The following is a 21001-nucleotide window of genomic DNA, read 5'->3' on the forward strand; positions in this document are numbered from 1 at the left end:
TATATATATATATATATATATATATATATATATATATATATATATATATATATATATATATATATTCCGATGTATTCCGATGTTTCCATCTGCTACATCCACTACAACGGCTTTCCTCTGCCCTTTATCCATGACCACGATATCTGGTTTGTTCACCATTACCATCTTGTCAGTGTGTATCTGGAAGTCCCACAGGATCTTTGCTCGGTCATTCTCATCCACCTTTGGAGGTGTTTCCCATTTTGACCTTGTGGTTTCCAGTCAATACTTTGCACAGATGTTTTGGTCGACTATGCCAGCCGCCTGGGTATGGCGCTCCATGTAATGTTTCCCTGCCAGCGTCTTACACACTGCAGTTATGTGTTAGATTGTCTCAGGTACCTCTTTGCACAACCTACACCCCGGGTCTTTTCTGGTGTGGTATATCTGTGTCTCTACAGCACTAATGCTCAAGGCCTTGAGCAGCCAGGATGAGAGCCTCTGTGCTGCCCTTTAGGCCAGCCTCTAGCCACTGATAGGACTTCTTGAGAGCAGCCACTTCAGTGATGGTTCGGTGGTACATCCCGTGTAGGTGCTTTTCCCCCCATGATGATCCCTCTTCAAGCACCTCATCTTCTGTTTCCCATTCTGGACAGTGGCTCTCACACTCACTCGTCCCGACCTCCTTCCTTACAGCCTGTGTGCAGTCTCGGGTTGCTCGGTTTGGGATGGAACGCTCCTTGCAAGGTTAGAAGCTTTCGTGTCTTAGCATCCGTAGTCTGAATCTCTTCTTTTGACCACCCTATTATTCCTGCATGGTATCTGATCACTAACAGGGCATAGCTATTTATTGCCAGGGTCTCTTTCTTGGCATTGAGGTGGCTTCTTGGGACTTGCCTCACCCATTGGAGGTATTCAGTTGATGCCGCTTTCCTTGTTGCCAGTTCAGTTGCCATTGGCTTGTGGTATAATGAGGTACTTTTAGCTGTTTTCAATGTCTGCTATTGTTCAATCAGGGAGTGAGCCCCCTTCAGTGTGGACTACCTTGACCCTCTTAGTCACTTCGACTACATTTCTCCAGCCCAAATGACATCCTGATGTCACTGTAGATCCTGGTTGTGTGGATCAGGGAATCCCTTTCTCTCTTAGCATACAGATTGATGCCATCCATATAGAGAACGTGACTGATCATAGGCGGTATCCATAGTATCCATAGTGAATGGATACTGCCTGTCTTGACAAATACTTGGCTGAAGGGGTTCAGTCCTATGTAGAATAGCAGAGGTTAGAGTGCATTACCTCGGTATATCCCACATTTGATGGACACTTGCGTAAGTGACTTGCCATTGGCTTCAAGTGTGGTTTTTCACAACCTCATTGAGTTTGAAATGAAGGCTCTTAGGGTCCTGTTGACTATATATAGTGATGGGTCCAGCGACATGGATGCGTGTATGCTTGCGCCGAGCCTTCAGGGCGATACCCCGTGTTGTTGCACGTACCGCTTTAAGAAAGTCATGTAACCACTACCGGAACGTGTCGATACAGCGGTCTCGCGCCATACTGTGTTTATAAGAAAGCGCATCTGTCAACAGGATGGACGGTCAAAACAAGCATCTAGTTATAGCCGTGTTACTCTGCGTTAAATATCCGCAAGACGGAAGATGTCACTGGTAAACGAAAGTCTTCTGCCGTGTGGGACCATTTCGATCTTGTCTGTGAAAATAAGGTATTGTTTTATATGATTTCCTTGTTTCACTGTCTTACTCTCATATTTTCTGTATGTTCTGTTATTTGATTGATTGATTTGAAGTGATTATTTTGATTCCTTTCCATTACGTCTGTGTAAGCTCTCAGTCGTACAGGAGTGGTCCATCGATGAGAAGGTTTCTTCAGCCGTCATCTGTACAAAAGTGAAGGTTTCGGACGTTTCGCCTCCTATCCAAGAGGCTTCGTCAGCGAACTAAAGTCTGACTGGTCATATCGGCCCCATTTATATATCCCTAATGTCCAGACATGGCGGCGCCGGACACAGCTATGATAGGTCCCTACTCTCAGGTTGGGGGGGGCAGAGGACCCCTCCCTGTGGCCCCACTGATTGAATGAATGTGGGAACAATCAGTGGGGCCACAGGGACATTCCTCAAGAAAGTTGTCCCCTCCAGAAATGCAGACTCACTAACCACTAATATGTACTCACCAACTAACATCTAACAATCATTTACTGCCAATTCTGTGAGAGAATGCATTGCAGAGCCTAAACGATGAGACAGACTTTGATAGGGAAAGAAACGCCAAGAAAGTGTGATGTTTAGAATGAAAATATCCTCTCGACATGTGACCTGGCACAAGTCTTCTTTTGTTCTCCACAGGACGGAGCTGCGGTCTGAAGAAGATGACGTGGGCCACGCCAAAGTGTGATGGACCGGTTGCGGAGCTGCTAGCCGTCTTAGCAGCCACAAGCTTCTTCTGGATTCGCGAGGACATCGTTCGTCAAGAAGATTCCCGATGCACGTCACTGGAGCCGACAGATCACACCCTCTTTCCCAGTCACCAGCTCTTCCGTATCACACCCTGGGGCCTGTTTGCGACAAATGCTACTAACAATTTCATTCCTCCTCGTCGTCCTGGTGATCACCATCCAGGATGCCATGAAGATTTGACTGTTGTAGTGAATGACATGACTTTAATTTGAGATTGTTTCCATTGTGATTGTTCTATTTTGTAATTTGCTTTTCTTTTTTCTTTCTTCTTTCTGTTCACCTCCACCGATGTTAGATATGTTCGTCAGGGGGGACATGTTGGGGTAATTCGCTATACGAACATGTTTAAACATCACTTTCTAATCTTTTTTTACGTTTTGGACTTCCTGATACATCATATCCCGCCTTCCTTTACATGATGTCGCATCTACATTATGTCACATCCTATCGCGTCACACCCTGTGCGCCATATAAATGCTCTCTCATTCCATCTCTCTCTCTCTCTCTCTCTCTCTCTCTCTCTCTCTCTCTCTCTCTCTCTCTCTCTCTCTCTCTCTCTCTCTCTCTCTCTCTCTCTCTCTCTCTCTCTCTCTCTCTCTTCCTGCTTCTTCCTCGGCCGACCTCCCACAATGTCTCCGCTGTCTTCAAGATTAAACTAATTTATTCTGTGCAACACCTGGCTTCCGCTGATTTAACCATCCCTGCCATCAATGCCCGTAGAAGCCATGAGCCAGGGAAAAACGATCACGTTAAACCCATTAAAGATCTTTAATTACAATGAATCCATTGTGATTAACAACATTTTACTTAGGCATTCAGAGAGATTTTCACTTAATTTATCAACTGCGTCTCGAATATCAAAGATTATTTTTATGAAATTACATATGTAAAAATAATGTGAATGCAAATGCCTAATCAATGGAATTGGATAAAATTGGATTGACAGATCAGTGTCAGATGACCCTGTCAAATGTTCCCTGCAAGTCCACAGGTGTCAGTATTTAGCAAAAGTATTCAGCAACACAGTGTCAACACAGTGTCGATACATTGTGTCGGTGTGTCGAAATGATACAGGATGCCTCATCTCCCCATCATTAACTATATACAACTCCAAGAATTCAATGATCCATGTGTGTGTCATCGAGTCATAGGCTTTCTTCTAATTAATTCAGGCCGTGTACAGTTTGGTATGTCGGGACTTGCATTCTTGTGTGACTGTTCTGTCAACCAGCACCTAATGTTTGGTACTTTGCTCTGCTGTTAAAACCCTGCCACTAGCATACACTTTCACAGGTTGTGTTGCGAACGGTCTGTTTATTCATATGGCCTCATTCTCTTCTTCTACCTTTTTCGGCGACTGGAAAAGCCCTGGAATTTTTTTTGCCACTTTCCAGTGCTTCAGTCATTTGGATGTACCTCTTGGATATTGGCCTTTTATTCACAGCTCTCTAGACCTCTGTCAATTAACTCACATCTTTCCGAGCCACCTTGATCATAGCCTCCAACCATCTTTTCCATCGTGAGTAATGTATCTCAAGGCTCCCACGGTGGCTCTTATAGCAAAGCATCTCTAGGGTCGCTGATGCTTAAGCATATATTGAAGCTCGTTGGTTTTGGTGATTGTTACGGTAGGGATTTTTTATTGTTTTGGAAATTTACATTTCACAGCAGCAAAGTGATGAAAGGAATGAAAGTACAGTAGAAAAACAAAATACATGATCACCCTCTTCCTGCATTCCCAGTTTCTATGAGACTTTCAGGTGTACTTCACATGGCCGTTGTAATTGCTTTCTAAGTTGCGCAGCTTTCATTCTTGCCACGACCTTGTCTTTCAGGTCAGTTGCTGCCTCGCTCAGCATTTCATTTATTGGGGCAGGCTTCCCAATATATATATATATATATATATATATATATATATATATATATATATATATATATATATATATATATAGTATATATACCATGGTTTACGAACCCCTTGGCTTACGAACTTTTCGCTTTACAAACGTTACATTTATGAATATTTTACCTTGGCATACAGACTATTTTTCGGGATACACACGAGCGCCACAATGAGTGATGTGTCGTTGCAGAACGATCCCGTTCTCAAAAGAAAATGGCAGCCGACTGTTTTTGTCCTCTCTTCCCCACCCCCAGTCTTCGGTTAAAGCCACGTGATTGGTTAAAAATGCAGAAGTAAGGGGCGGGGGTTAGAGACAGCGAGAGAGAGTGAGGTCGTTCTCCAAAAAAGAAAATGGCACCTGACTATTTTTTGACTCTCTGTGTCTTCGTGTTGTCATATCATTTGTTATTTTTGTTTTGTTTTTCCCAAGATGGCGGCGCGTGAACACACAGCGGCTCCCCTCTCTCTCCCGGCAAATTGGCGTTTTCATGTTTATTAAGTTTATTAAGTCATTATAAGTGCCTTGCACGCTGGGTCCGAGAGGACAGTAATTTCATCTGGGCTGTATGTCATGCATATTAGCATATTTGACAAATAAAGCTGACTTTGACTTGATGCAAAAAGCTATCAACCCAGGGAAACAGAACACAATTGATGAGGAACAAGGTAAAATGGTCACAGAGACAGCACCTACAATGGATCATTCCTCAAGATCGTGAAATAATAGGGCTTTGTTCCTCATCAATTTTTTTAATGCTGATGAAACCGGTCACTCAATTCCATCAAGCTCTCAACAACCATCACAAAGGTAAATAAAACGACTTTATTATATAGTTTATTTATTTAATTATAATACCAACCCCGTGACCCTAATGAGGAATAAGCGGTACGGAAAATGAGATGAGATGAGATAATACCATAGAACATTTATTATACATAAAATGAGGTATATTTTGTGTAGTTTTAAGGCGTAGTAAATTAAAAAGTAGAACATTATGTTTTATGGGGACCTGGGAATGGATTATTCTCATTTTAATGGTTTCCTATGGGAAATGATTTTTTGGGACACACACTTTTTGCCTTACACACTCTGTCTGGGGACCAATTAAGTTCGTAAGCCAAGGTATCTCTCTCTCTCTCTCTCTCTCTCTCTCTCTCTCTCTCTCTCTCTCTCTCTCTCTCTCTCTCTCTCTCTCTCTCTCTGTATATATATATATATATGTCCCCCATGTGTCTGTCCCCCATATATCTCATCTCATCTCATTTTCCGTACCGCTTATTCCTCATTAGGGTCGCGGGGGTTACTGGAGCCTATCTCAGCTGTCTTTGGGCACGAGGCGGGGGACACCCTGAATTGGTTGCCAGCCAATCGCAGGGCACACAAAGACATACAATAGTCACTCTCACGCTCACACCGAGGGACAATTTCGAGTGCCTGCCATGCATGTTTTTTGAGTGTGGGAGGAAACCGGAGGACCCGGAGAAAACCCACGCGGGCCCGGGGAGAACATGCAAATTCCACACAGGGAGGCCCCGGGACGGAAACCGGCGACCTCTGCACTGCGAAGCCGGTGTGCTAATAGAAACGACCTCTGTTACTGTATGTTATTCGATTAGACTACCAAGACAGAAGAGGGCGCTATGCGCCTGTGAATGGAACAGAGGAAGGCGATGTAAATGCCGCGGTGTGGAGCTGATTAACACGGTTGTCTCGTGTCGTCTTTTCCTCGTCGTTCACAGGTATTCAAAATAATAAGTGTTAGACATCCTCAAGATGTTAAAGTAATTGGGGACTTATTGGGCGATGCTATATATGAAACCTTGTTTTGTGGCTTTGATTAATATTTTGTGGCTTTGATGAATTTGGATTTTTGGATGTCAATTGTAGTTCCCCGTACAACACACACGAGCGGGCAGACGTGCATAAACATGTGCGAATGTGGAGGATATATACAATGTATAGATGTTGAATGTATAGATCTACACATGAATGTATTCTGATATTGAAATTGCTGAATTGATGTTTTGATGAGTAGTTGTCATAAATGCCGATGTGTGAAGCTGATTAACACGGTTGTCTCGTGTCGTCTTTTCCTCGTCGTTCACAGTGCTACCTGCCCGTGATGCCTTTGGACCGACCCAGGTATCCCGAGGCCTGAGTCCGGTTACAATTGGGGGCTTGTCCGGGAGTGGGAGCTGCTACAAAGAGAACCCGTGCCTAAAGCTTCAGGGAAGACTATAGTGCTGTCCGTTCTTCGGAGAAGAGAGGCTTCAGGGTCTAACGATGTCTCCCACAACTCCATGACGGGTATTGATTTTCAAGATCCAAAAGAGACTATTAGCCTTGAATGTTAATCAGCTACTAACTGTTGCCAGCGCAGTGGAAGAGAGTGACGCTGAGGACTTTGCGGCCCTTAGTGAACCAGAACTGTTTGATGTGATTATTGACTACGTCAGAGATGACAAATTAAGACACATAGAAGATGAAGGCATGTCTCAACTCCTTCACCTCGATGACATGATCAGCGAGCTCTTAGATGCCCCGGAGGAACCTACTGGGGAAGGAGCTGACCTGAGAGGAGGAGTTGAGACATGACATTCATCTTTCACAGAGAACTATTCTGGGCTCGATTGAGGAAGTTACTGGGGTCATGCCCTTTTAGGCGTGCTCCGACAATCCAAAGCCGCTAAACAGTCCCACCGTTCAAATCTGCTCGGTTCTGACCACAGACAAGTGGCATCCTCCGGTGTACTTGTCACATCTCAAAGAGGAAGAACAGGGGATTGCCAGAGACATGTTGTATGAAGAGTCAGATGTCTTTGCAAGAGGTGATGCGGATATAGGTTGCATTCCAAACCTGCAACTCAAGATCAAACTCACTGACAACACGCCGGTGCAAAAGCGTTACAATGCCATTCCAAAACCCCTTTACCAAGAGGTCAAAGACTATGCGCAAAACCTACTTCACCATGGTTGGATCAGAAAATCCACTTCAGCATACTCATCTCCTGTCGTCTGTGTTAGAAAAAAAGATAAAAGCTTGCGCCTGTGCGTTGACTTTAGGGAGCTAAACCGCAAAACTGTCCCCGATCGTCACCCACTCCCACGCATTCAAGATCTGCTAGATAACCTGGGGGGCTACTCTTGGTTCTCAATACTCGACCAAGGCAGCGCTTACCACCAGGGCTTTGTTGATGACAGTTCCAGGCATCTAACGGCTTTCAGCACCCCTTGAGGGCTGTACGAGTGGCTCCGCCTCCCGTTTGGCCTAACTGTATAGTGCCACTTAGCAGTTTTTTTTTTTGACAACGATACTAGTGCAGCGTGTTCTACCGGAAACAAATTCCTTGTGTGTTCTACATACTTGGCAATAAAGATGATTCTGATTCTGATTCTGATTCTAATGCACCAGCAGCCTTTCAAAGATGTATGGAGGACGTTCTTGATGGCCTGAGGGACGAATGCTGCTCTCCTTATCTGGAAGACGTGCTCTGCTTTTCAAAATTATTTCATGAACACGTAGAGGACCTGAGGAAAGTGCTTCACCGCCTGCGGGAGCATGGCATTAAGCTACGTCCGAATAAATGTGAACTGTTCAAACGACAAGTGAGGTACTTGGGTCGTCTTGTGTCAAGTGATGGTGTCCGCATAGACCCTAAAGACCTGGAAGCCGTTTTGCAGTTAAAAGAGAGAGAACCACGCAATGTGGGGGAAGTCAGAGCTCTATTGGGGTTCTTGGGCTACTATAGACCCTTCGTACAGGACTTTGCCAGGATTGCACGGCCGCTGTTTAAACTGGTAGAGGGGGCCACTCAGCCTAACCAGAGGCCAGTTCACAACACCGCTGCACGCCAAAGGAAAGTCACCAAGTTAGGCCAGCTTCCCTCTGGTAACCCTGTCCAGTGGGGCCCCGAACACAGTGCTGTGGTCTCCCGCCTGATAGATATATTGACCGGTCCACCTATTTTAGCCAACCCAGACTTTAATCTGCCCTTTGTGTTAAATACAGACGCATCCAATGAAGGTCTGGGGGCTGTGCTTTATCAGCAGCAGGGAGATAAACTTCGCATTGTTGCTTATGGATCCAGAACACTCTCACCTTCAGAGAAATATTATCATCTCCATTCTGGAAAGCTTGAGTTTCTGGCATTGAAGAGGGCAATCTGCGACAAATTTCGAGATTATCTCTACTATGCACCCACATTCACTGTGTACACAGACAATAACCCCCTCGCGTACGTCCTAAGCACGGCCAAACTCAATGCTGCCGGACATCGCTGGGTGGGTGAATTGGCGGATTTCCACTTCACAATAAAGTACAGGCCAGGCAAGGCGAATGCTGATGCCGACACACTGTCGCGTTATCCAGTTAAGCTGGAGGGACACACAGAGGAGTACACTCTCCAAGAAGAAAGGAAAGCTGAGTGGAAAGACTATTTGCCTCATGTAGTTCATGCGTACAACTGTACAAGACATGAATCCACTGGCTATTCACTGTTCTTCCTCCTCTATGGAAGGTCTCCCTGGTTGCCCATCGACTTAGTTTTTGGTCTGACAGCTGACGAAGAAGTAAAAAGCCGACAGGAATATGCACGTAAGTGGCCCTGTCGAATGCAAGATGCTTACAGAATTGCCTCCGAGAACAGTCAAAAGAGCTCTGAAAAAAGGAAGAAATACTATGACCGTGGTGTTAAAGGCATTGCACTCCAGCCAGGGGATCGTGTACTTGTCAGGAACCTATCTGAGAGGGGTGGAACTGGCAAGCTCCGGGCTTACTGGGAGGAAAAAGTCCACAGGGTCACTGAAAGAGTGGGAAATGGACCAGTGTACAAGGTTCGGGCACCGTAATCTCCTAATGTCTGTCAATGATTTGCCAGTTGAACAGCCCCGTAGGGTGAAAAATAAACAGAAAAAACAGCTAGACAGACAGGCGTATAGCAGGGAAGCAGTTGGGCCGGAGTCTGGATATTCAGATGAAGAGGAGGGATGTTCATACAATCTCCGACGGTTACCTGTGTATACAAGGAAGACAGTCAGTCATCAGGCGTCTCAACCTGAACCGCACCATTTCAGAACTGTGGCATCAGAATTCCACCCCCAGCCACAAACTACGGAACCAGAGGATGGGCAGCGGCTAGAGGAAGCTTTTCCATTGGTCGTACCAGCATCATTACCAAAACCAACACCAGCTGACAGCCTGCCTGCTGAGGGAAGCCCGGAACAACTTATAATGGATGATAATGAGGGTGATGCAGGAGCGTCGGCGGAGTTGGTAGAATCGGACACCGAGTCACAAACTGGAATCGAATCGCTGGTAAGAAGGTCCACTCGTACTTTAAGACCCAGAGAGATATTTACATATGAACACTTGGGTCATCCATCATACCAGCCCTGGAGACCTGGGGCAAATGTCTTGTATACTTGCATGCCTTACCCAACGACTCATTATCTAGTGTGACCTGAACCCTTTTACTACCCTACCCCGACGGTATAGACTTATTAGACAGCAGACTTGCATTTGAATGTGACTGACACCACCCAACGGAGACCAGACAGATGACTGTGCGTCCACTGGTACTTGACTACTTGTTGTTGGTATAGTAAAGATGTCGGGGGACATCTTTTAAAGCAGGGGAGAGTGTAGGGGGTTAGAAACGACCTCCCTTACTGTATGTTATTCGATTAGACTACCAAAACAGAAGAGGGCGCTACACGCCTGTGAATGGAACAGAGGAAGGCAATGTAGGGTCAGCTCACGCATGCGCAGTTGTCATAAATGCCGCTGTGTGAAGCTGATTCACACAGTTGTCTCGTGTCGACTTTTCCTCATCGTTCACAGGTATTCAAAATAATAAGTGTTAGACATCCTCAAGATGTTAAAGTAATTGGGGACTTATTGGGCGATGCTATACATGAAACCTTGTTTTGTGGCTTTGATGAATATTTTGTGGCTTTGATGAATTTGGATTTTTGGATGTCAATTGTAGTTCCCAGTACAACACACACGAGCGGGCAGACGTGCATAAGCATGTGCGAATGTGGAGGATATATACAATGTATAGATGTTGAATGTATAGATCTACACATGAATGTATTCTGATATTGAAATTGCTGAATTGATGTTTTGATGAGTAGTTGTCATAAATGCCGCTGTGTGAAGCTGATTAACACGGTTGTCTCATGTCGTCTTTTCCTCGTCGTTCACAGTGCTACATGACTGTGACGCCTTTGGACCGACCCAGGTATCCCCTAGCCCTGAGGCCGGTTACACTAATCACTCGGCTACTGGGCCTCCCTCCCCCATATATATATATATATATATATATATGTGTGTGTGTGTGTGTGTGTGTGTGTGCCGGTCCCAAGCCTGGATAAATACAGAGGGTTGTGTCAGGAAGGGCATCCGACGTAAAAAAAAAAAAAATTGCCAAAACAAATATGCGAATCAAACCTATGAATCACATACCGGATCGGTCGAGTCCCGGGTTAACAACGGCCGCCATTCGTACTGTTGACCTTCAGGGTGCTAGTGGAAAATGGACTACTGTTGGTCGAAGAAGGAGAGGAGCGAGGTGTGCCCGGAGGAAAAGAGAGAAATGGAACGCCAAGAGTATAGAACTAAGAGTAGGAACATTGAATGTAGGAACAATGACAGGTAAAGGTCGAGAGCTGGTTGACATGATGCAGTGAAGGAAGGTCGATATACTGTGTGTCCAGGAGACCAGGTGGAAAGGGAGCAAGGCTAGAAGCTTAGGGTCAGGGTTTAGGTTGTTCTATCATGGTGACGACAGAAAGAGGAATGGAGTTGGGGTTATCATAAAAGAGGAGTTTGTTAGAAATGTCTTCGAAGTAAAAAGAGTATCAGATAGAATAATGAGTCTGAAGCTAGAAATTGAAGGCGTGATGTTAGATGTTGTTTGTGGGTATGCCCCACAAGTAGGATGTGAGCTGGCGGAGAAGGAGAAATTTTGGTTGGACTTTGATGAAGTCATACAGAACATCCCGAGAAGTGAGAGGGTTGTAATTGGTGGAGACTTCAATGGACATGTTGGCGCAGGAAACAAAGATGATGAGGAGGTGATGGGCAGGTTTGGACCCTAGATGAGGAACGCTGAAGGACAGATGGTGGTTGACTTTGCTAAGAGAATGCAAATGGCTATTGTGAATACTTTCTTTCAGAAGAGACAGTAACATAGGGTGACCTATAAGAGTGGAGGCAGAAGTACACAGGTAGACTACATTTTGTGTCAACGGCACCATCTAAAGGTTATCAGTGACTGTAAAGTAGTGGTTGGTGAGAGTGTAGCCAGACAGCATAGGTTGGTGGTGTGTAGGATGACGCTGGCAGTGAGGAAGATGAAGAAACCAAAGGCTGAAGTGAGGACAAAATGGTGGAAGTTGAAAAGGGAAGAGTGTTGCATGGCATTTAGGAAGGAGGTAAGACAAGCACTGTGTGGGCAAAAGGTCCTTCCAGATGACTGGCAAACTACAGCGAAGATAATCAGAGACACAGGTCGGAAAGTATTTGGTGTATCGAGTGGAAGAAAGGTAGATAAGGAGACTTAGTGGTGGAATGGGGAGGTGCAGGAGTGTATACAGAGAAAGAGGTTAGCAAAGAAGAAGTGGGACACAGAGGACGGACGAGAGTAGACAGCAGTACAAGAAGATGCAGCGCACGGTTAAAGTAAAGGTGGCAAAGGCCAAACAAGAGGCCTATGAATACTTGTAATATATATATATATATATATATATATACAGTGGTGCCTCGGTTTTCGTATGACGCACAGTTCGAACAAATCGGAGTCCGAACAAAATATTCAAGATATTCTTGCTTCGTAGTTTGAACAACTATCGGAGTTCGAACGCCTGTACGGCACGTGAGTGCATACGCGAGGGGGGGATGCTGAGCGGCGTACGGGTGTATTGCTCTGTTCGCGACCAATTGTTGTCGCTAGCGTGCTGTGTTTTGCTCTCGCGTTTATTACAGGTGTTCGAAGAGTTTTAGTCCCTAATCATCATGCCTCCAAAGAAAGTAGGTGCCTCTACAAGTGAAAAAAGAAAGGTAGTGCGTACAACTATTGCATTTAAGAAAGAAATAATCGCAAAATATGAAGGAGGTGTGCCAGTGTCTGATCTGGCTAGGGAATACGAAATCTGGCATGGCGAAATCTACGATCAGTACGATATTAAAGAATAAGGAGGCTGTGAAATCTAGTGATGTGGCTATGGGAGTGAGAGCAACTGTCATTGGATAGATAGTTGAAGAGAAAAGAACATCCTGTAGCGGAGTCATCCGTAGCAAAGAGATTTGAACGTATGAGCACCCCTCAGACAGAAGAGCTCCCCGAAGTTTTTATGGAAGGGGACTAAATTTCCTTCCTCCGTCCACCTGCGCCTTCTCCTGACCACCACAAAGGTAAAAAATCCTATTCATAATTATTTTCTTTATGAACGTACAATTAGCCTGGTTTACATTTATGTTTGTTATTTGTGTCTTTGCCATTTTGCTTAACACATTCTGAGATATAAATTGCTTTTTATGTGTTGGTCAGCATTTTAATGTCCAATTTCATGCATAAAATAATGTATAAAATGCTGTACTAAAAAGGTGTTGGAACGGATTAAAACGATTTACATTATTTGAAATGGGAAAAATGGTTTCGGTATTCGAACAAATTCTTCGAAGCTGGGTTCTGAAACGGAGGCACCACTGTATATATATATATATATATATATATATATATATATATATATATATATATATATATATATATATATATATATATATATATATATATATATATATATATATATCCGAGTTACAACCGGTGCAACATATGACCACCCGTAGTTAAGACCACGGCATCGCGTCTGCAGCATTGCGTCACCGGCATCGCAGGGACATGAATGCGGCGGCGAGAATGCGGCGGCGAGAATGCGGCGGCGAAAACGCAGCGGCGACCCCACGGTGTTCTGCGCCGCCGACGCGCTAGACCCGCCACCTCGCCCCGAAGCAGAACGACGGCGGCAATGCAGCGGCGGCATCACGGTGGCGAGAACGCGGCGGCGAGAACGCGGCAGCTAGAAGGCGGCGGCGAGAAGGTGGCGGTGAGATGCCCCGACACAATGCCACCGACATAGAACAGAAAAGTCCAAAGTATATAAAAGTAGTAATAATAATATTAATAATAATAAAAATATAAAACAAAATAAATAACTAAAAATATGACAAGATAAAGCAGACCTGGCATGGTGAAACAAACAATGACCCGACACTGAATGGTCGTGCCGGGAGTCCTTTTAACTGCCACTGATTAAAACGAACAACACCTGTGCAGCTGAAGAATGTGCCAATTGTTGGTGCCCAACCGGAACGTGACATATGCTACCTCCGAAACTATTTGCAAGCATTCGCCCCTAAGTGAGATACGTGTTTAAGTACTCTGGATTGGCAGACCAGAGTGGTCGTCCAGAGGCACTCTTTATAATGACCCTCTAAGGCCCATGTGCAGTTGAAGTCCTCCAGCACAACGGTGAAATCCAAAGTAGGGTGAGAAATCGGAACCGCTTTTAATGCGACTTTAAAAAAAGACTTTTTAAAGCGAGTCATACAATCCAGCAGTTAAAAAAACTATGTAACTATTAAATACCTTCTGTTTGAGCAGCCTGGTATGGAGTAGTGAGCACGTGAACTTCACAGTGTAGAAGTACCGTGTTCAAGTTCTCTTCTACCATTCCTGTGTGGGGTTTGCATGTTTTCCCGAGGCCCGTGTGGGTTTTCTCTGAGTGTTCTGGTTTCCTGCCACATTCCAAAAAGGCTCCAGGACACCCCCCCAGCTCCCCAGCGGCACTATTGAGGATTAACCGGTTCCGATATTGGATGGATGATACCTTATTTATTACTCTCACGTTGACGTTTGCTGCATATATGAACTGGAAAAACTTTTTGTTTCAGTGTCTAAGAATCATATTAGCTGTAGTCAAGCAGTGTGGTGTGCCAATAATGTTACCTCTGAAAATAACTGAATCCTCAACCGCAGGTGCCCGCACACCATGCGTAACAGAAATGTTACTTCCGTAATCATATTAAAAGACATAAACACTCTTTTCCATTTTTGGATTTTGACTTTTATCAACATCTATCCATCTATCAAATTTCTAATCCTTTTACAGTCATGGAAAATAACACAATGGACTCAAGACTGAGCTAAAAAATCACAACTAAATCGAATGCATTCACTTTTGAATGGAAATATTCGTTTTCTGTCGACCTGTTTAAGAAGCTGTTCATTATGTGGAGGGGATTTTTAACGATGATGACATTTTATTTTATTTTATTTTATCGGTTGACAATAAAAGGCTCATGTGATTCGTTTGCCATTGTTATTTTCAAAATACTTCTAAGATTAGCTTTTCAATGTTTAGCTAACAAGTGTTAGTGTTAGTGTCTTACTGGTGTTAAGCTTGCGTACAATAACATTCTCGATTGAAGTCTTACATTTTCTTGGCCAGTGACCTTGGAAGGAAAGCCTGTTGACAAAACATGATTTTGTCCTTTCTTCTCTTGCTCTCTCAAACCCCATTGGGAATTCATTAATACAGCGATTAATATTTTTATGTGCTTTGGAATGCGGCACTGGAAACATTCACATGTTCATGCCCACTTTCATAATGCAATCATGCAGTCCAAAGACTATAAAATATTTAATTTACTCTGATCAATATACATACAATTGCTCCTACTAATTTCACTCATTAACTATTGTGGAAATCCACTAAACAAAGAACACATGCCAGGTTAACTGAATAGAAGCACTGATAGATTTATGACGGCAGGAGTAAAAGCTCTACTCTTGTCTTGGCAGAGAGATGGAAAAAAACAGTTGAATGGCAACAGCATATCCATTCATTATTTCATTTTGAGCATGCAGTCACCATGTCCCAAGTAAATCTTGGGGGAAACCATAAAGCAGCTTCTAAAACAGCACCTCACTGTAAACATTTAGCTCTTTTGTCACTTTCACAAGGGGAAAATTATTTGCTGGAACGACTTTTCGAGAAGAAACTGAATACCCAGTGTGTTGATGATGTCCCTTGTGGCAATGTCATAAAAAATACAAGTGTTTTCCTTATTCTGATGTTGGATTCTGTGCGTTTAAGAATTTTGACAACTGCATGATCCAGAAACAGGCCTCTCTGAAAGTTTCTTATTGACCAGTCTCTCTTGCTTCGTGATGTTTTTATAATGTTCCATAATGAAGTTCAATACATGAATTCTAAATGGATGGCAGTGCAACAGACAGTGGGACTGAATCCAGACATGCTGTCTATATCAAGGACTGCTGCCTTTTTTTGGCATGGTTTTTGGGTAGATTTGCATGGGTGCCTGTCGTAACAGCAACCCCCATACTCACTGGTTGACTCCAGTAGTAAGGGACACCATCAAGCTGAAGAATGAGTCCTATCAGGCCTTTATGCCCTATGGGACCTCAGAGGCCATAAAGAACGAGTGTGAGAAGGAAACAGCAACAATACAAACAAGAGCAATAACAGAACAAGCACAACAGGAACACCACAAATCAGCCATCACAGACCACTGAAAAAGAGAAAATCATATCATGGACTGGGAGAAGAGAGTCAGATGTCCAAAGGAGATATTGGTCAGATGTCCAAATGAGATATTGGTCAGTATGTGTGGGTTCTTGCATACTAAGAGCACTGAGAAAACACAACATAAACAGCGGTCAAACCACACACAACAGATCTTGGTACACCCAAAGGACAAAATACACCTGGAAAATAAATGCAACTCAGTATATGAAATCCCATGCAAGTCATGCAATAAATGATACATCGGGGAGACAGGAAGGAGTTTCAATACAAGAAAAAAGAGCACAAGAACGAGTGTGAGAAGGAGACAGCAACAATACAAACAAGAGCAATAAAAGAACAAGCACAACAGGAACAACACAAATCAGCCATCACAGACCACTGCAAAAGAGAAAATCATATCATGGACTGGGGGAAGGCCAGAGTCTTCCGCACCGAAGAAAACAAACATCAGCGAGGCCATTGAAATCCGGAAGGGAGGCCCAAGGACCATCAACAGGGATGAGGGAGCCTACATGCTCTCTACTACCTAGAGCAGTATCCTGGAGGGACGAACGGACAGCGGGGGGCGTGACTTGCCTGTCAGATCTGACAGGTAGGTCACACCCTCATAGCAACACCAGCTGAAAATGGCGTGTCACAACAACATCCGTGACACTCTGACAAAGGCGGAAGTAGACGCCAAAACATGGCAGGTATTTGAACACAGACAATACACTGTCTGTAAGATAATAATCTGTTTTAAATTAAAACATTGAATAATTGATCAGTTCAACTACTCTTCTGTACTATGAGACTTACTACGATCTGAGAAGCCTGTGCCTGCGACATAGTTTTCTAGATCTCCTCACCAAGGAGCAAATTGGGGAGGTGGTCCTTTTGGAGGAGATTATTCCCAGTCAGCAATAGCATCCGGGCCGGATCCGGCATGAATACACAGCCGGCGGCCTTGTGTCGGCACTGGCAAAATGCATGTGGGCCGAATGCGGCCCAGACACGTCAAAGGAGGCATGGCTTGACTCCCGCAAACCAGACGGGGGCCAATTTTGGCAAACCGGATGTGGGCCGATAATGGCACACCGGATGTCGGCCGATTATGACAAACCGGATTTGGGCCGGAAATCAATTTACAACTCCGGCTCAGTTATGGCACACGCACACACACATACACATACACATGCACACACACATACACATGTGCACACACACACGCACACACGCACACACACACACGCACAGTAAAATCATTCTGATAGGAGAGTGTGTTGAAGTCGACTGACATCTGCGAAAGAAGGTACAAGTGTTCGTTGAGGGATTTGTAGTTTTGGGAATGACAATGGATGGCTCCACGAATGGTCGAAAAAGCAGAGATGGACTTCGTTTGAATGCAGCCTTCTATTAGATATTGCCGTACAGTACCCCAAACTCACTCGATCACACCCTCTTCTGGCTTCCCGAGAACACTTCCAGCTTTCCTTCAAACAAACAAACGCTATCTCATAAACATATTAAAGGACTTATAAACTGAATATAATTGTGATGACCATAACATTAAATAATATAATGATCAAACATAAAAAGTTAACTACTTAACAAAAAAAGTTTTGTGTTTTTTTGTTTTGTTTTCCACTACATACTTTAATACTGTATATGTACTGTACATACTGTTCATTCAACTTTTGCTAGACTCCGACACAGTGGGTGGTGATGCACCGTGCCACACGGCAATTAAGAATAAGAAGTGGGTGGTGCGAGAAGGAAGGATTTCGCTACTCGCTGAGTCGCTAGCTGTTGACTACGACGCTCGATGAATGCAGTTGATCATATACGCTACTGTGAGACATCAGAACAGAGGTGGTAAGTAAATGTATTTTATGCTTAAGGCAACGTGTATACAGTGATCCCTCGCTACTTCGCGGTTCACTTGTCGCGCATTCAGTGCATCGCTGATTTTTTTTCAGGGGAAAAAAACTTTATTTTTTATTTAATTAATGGCATGCAAATGTGCAAACAAACAAAGTAAAAGAAACAATACTGCAAACAAAGCATAATAAAATCAAACACACTGCCGTTCTCTATTCTGAAAAAAAAGAGTGTCAACAACGACCGATAACCATGTTATTCTCTCGGAGAAAGACTCATTCAGTAGAAAAAGACGCTACAGCGCAGCGGTGTCGCGTGGGAATTGACAGCTGGGGGCGGGGCCGCCTCTCCCTGCCTCCAACACCTGCTGTCAATTCTCTAATCACGGACACGGTATTTAGATGGGTCATAGTCACCTCGCTAGTGCCGGATGATTGGTTCTTACCTCGCATCTCAACCGTACCCTGGACTCTATCTTTGGTGCGTGAGTCTATCCGGTCCGAGGTGTTTTCCCCCCGCGTCAGGTAAATTCAATTTGTCTTCCGGGATTGCTTACTTTTGCACCCCCGTGTGCATTTTGCTTTCAGACATAGTAGGCGGGTCGGTTTTCCCCTTGCCTGTCTACGCGTCGTGTTTTAGTCTTCTTTATTTGTTACTTCCCTAGTCCACTTTTTTTTGGACCCGCGCCTTTTGTTTGTCAATAAACATCTCACAAGGATCGACTCTGTCGCCTGCTTTAGGATCCTTGCCCTACGTTCCGATGAGTCAGCTGCTTTCTGTCTCGCTCGGAACGTGACAAGCGGAGTCAGGACGAATAGGCGCAGCAGCAAAAGATTGGTTTACAACACCGTTCCACCCAACATCCGTAATATTGACTCCCTCCCTATTTTCAAGTCCCTCCTCAAAACCCATCTGTTTAAAATTGTTTTCAATGTCTAGTTCAATCTGCTATTTTATTATTTATCATTTTACTTATGGTTGTACTGTTGTGTGCTTTGTTTTTATTGTTTTTATTGTAAAGTGTTTTGAAAGGCGCTTAAAATTAAATGTATTATTATTATTATTATTATTATTATTATTATTATTATTATTATTATTATTATTATTATTATTATTATTATTATTATTATTATTATTATCATTGAAACTATTATAAACTATTAAAAATGAGGTTTTATGTTTTGTTTCTGTTGGAATCTAATTCCTGTTTCTCTTCTGGTTCGGAGTTCAACACAGTTTTATGATGAAATACCAGCGGGGACGATAGATGGTGAACAGAAAAGACTACTTTATTCTAGTAAAACAATAGAAGAACATCTCTCGTCGAAGCGGGAAGCCAAGAGCACAAAGCCCGCCTCCTCAAACTAGTTTAAACACACAGCAGCGATCTGTTGTCCAATCAGCTACGGGCAGGGGGTTGGGAGAACATTAGACTGAGGAACATCTCTAGTTGCACCCTACATCTGAAACGAATTAACTAATAAGCTACATACATCCATATAGACTAAACTAAACATGAAATAACACATGATGTTTACGGATGTGTATTAAACACTCTATCATTGCCCCCGGTTTTCATGCATGCACGTTATAACTAACGCCACAATAAACCGTTCTATACCATGGAGAAGGCGAAAAACCTCTGTCATAACTTTACTGCTGTGATATGCAACCTCTTTATTTGCGAGAATCTTAAGGTAAATCCAATTCAATCAAAATTTTGACGAGGAAAATTCCTTCTCGGCTCTCCGTTTTTTGGTGGGAGCAACCACACTCTGGCCATGGTATATAATTCCAAGCTACAACGCAGGGGCCCCTTCACGCATTTGTTGATACAAAACCTTTGCGTAGTTCACCTGAGAATTAGTTATCATATTCATTAGCGTTGCTCTTAAGCATGGAATAATACAACCAATGACTAAGAAAATAAGTACAATCACGATCGCGACAGGCACAAACAGTCTAAGCAAAGTTGTATACCAAGTGCCCCCGAAAAGTATTTCAAAGCTCCACGGTTGATCAGTCCTTCGATCTTTGGCCATAGCATCTCTGAGATCCCTGATAACAGACAAAGCATTAGTCATGTTTATGGAATTCACTCTTCGGGTATGTACGTACAACAAGTGTCACCCACCATAGCACAGACGCCCCCCTGTGGGTCTGTCAAAAAGTCCAAAACCATTCTATTTTGCAGCACCATTTGTCTAATTGCTGCAATTTCGGTGTTCTGCATTTCATCCACATTCAAGCTTGCATTTACAAACACTTGCAATCTGTAATCAATTGTTTCAATTCATAGCATGTTTTAGCCACTCCATTTTGTGGAAAAAGAGCTAACATTACCTTACTACCCGTTCTATGGTGTTTGAATTGTTCTGGAACATCAGTTCCCCAGATCGAATCATGGGGCTTAAAGGTTACTCTTCTCTTCACATGATGGTGCACTGGACGACTGGTAACAATGAAAGTATTGTCAGTTACCGTAACAGGTGCACACAAACCGTAGGCTCGCTGAGGAATAAAAGAATATACTTTCCAACCGCATAACCACCAAAGATGTGAAGATACGGGCAAAACAGTGACATTAGTATTTAGCGGTAGCACATATAAACATCTATCCTCATCTATAAAACCCAAATTTTGACCCGTACTGTACATTGCAACCCATACTGGTAGTTGCAACCTGCTCTCGGTCATAACCTGATTTTCAGTTTCCAAAATGGTATCTAAACTTGGAACAATCTCTCCTCTCGAAGCATTGCGAAGAACCGGAAATTGTTGATCAGCTCTATGCAAAGATATTAACATATATGCAGCTCTAGCCATTTTATCACCGAATACTTTTGAATGAGCATACAAAAACATCACTTTTCCTATTTTGTTTTACAATTAGTGTAGTATAACGATACCACGTGTTTGATAACAACGGATTCCAGTCATGTTTTTCTCCTGCAAATGAAAAAATGAAAAAAAAAAAAATGATATAATGCGTCCATGACACCTGAACTTTGGGCCATTTTGTCAGGTGTTTCCATCCAGGCTGTCAGTCTGATATGTGGTTTATGCTGGAAAGGCGATGTCGCGACTGTTGATGCCACAGGTGACATCATGCATATAGTTACGGGAAAACCAATCAGAATCAAAATCATCTTTATTGCCAAGTATG

The 21001-nt window shown here is 43.5% G+C and overlaps 1 pseudogene; it reads right to left on the reverse strand.

Annotated features, from left to right (window-relative positions):
• Positions 1 to 504: 504 nt before the first annotated feature.
• LOC148894538 (uncharacterized) lies at positions 505 to 4344 on the reverse strand (annotated as a pseudogene).
• Between the last annotated feature and the right edge of the window lie 16657 nt (positions 4345 to 21001).

The sequence above is a fragment of the Hippocampus bargibanti genome, linkage group LG08 (assembly GCF_051943395.1).
Source record: "Hippocampus bargibanti isolate YZ-2025 linkage group LG08, ASM5194339v1, whole genome shotgun sequence".
NCBI lineage: Eukaryota > Metazoa > Chordata > Actinopteri > Syngnathiformes > Syngnathidae > Hippocampus > Hippocampus bargibanti.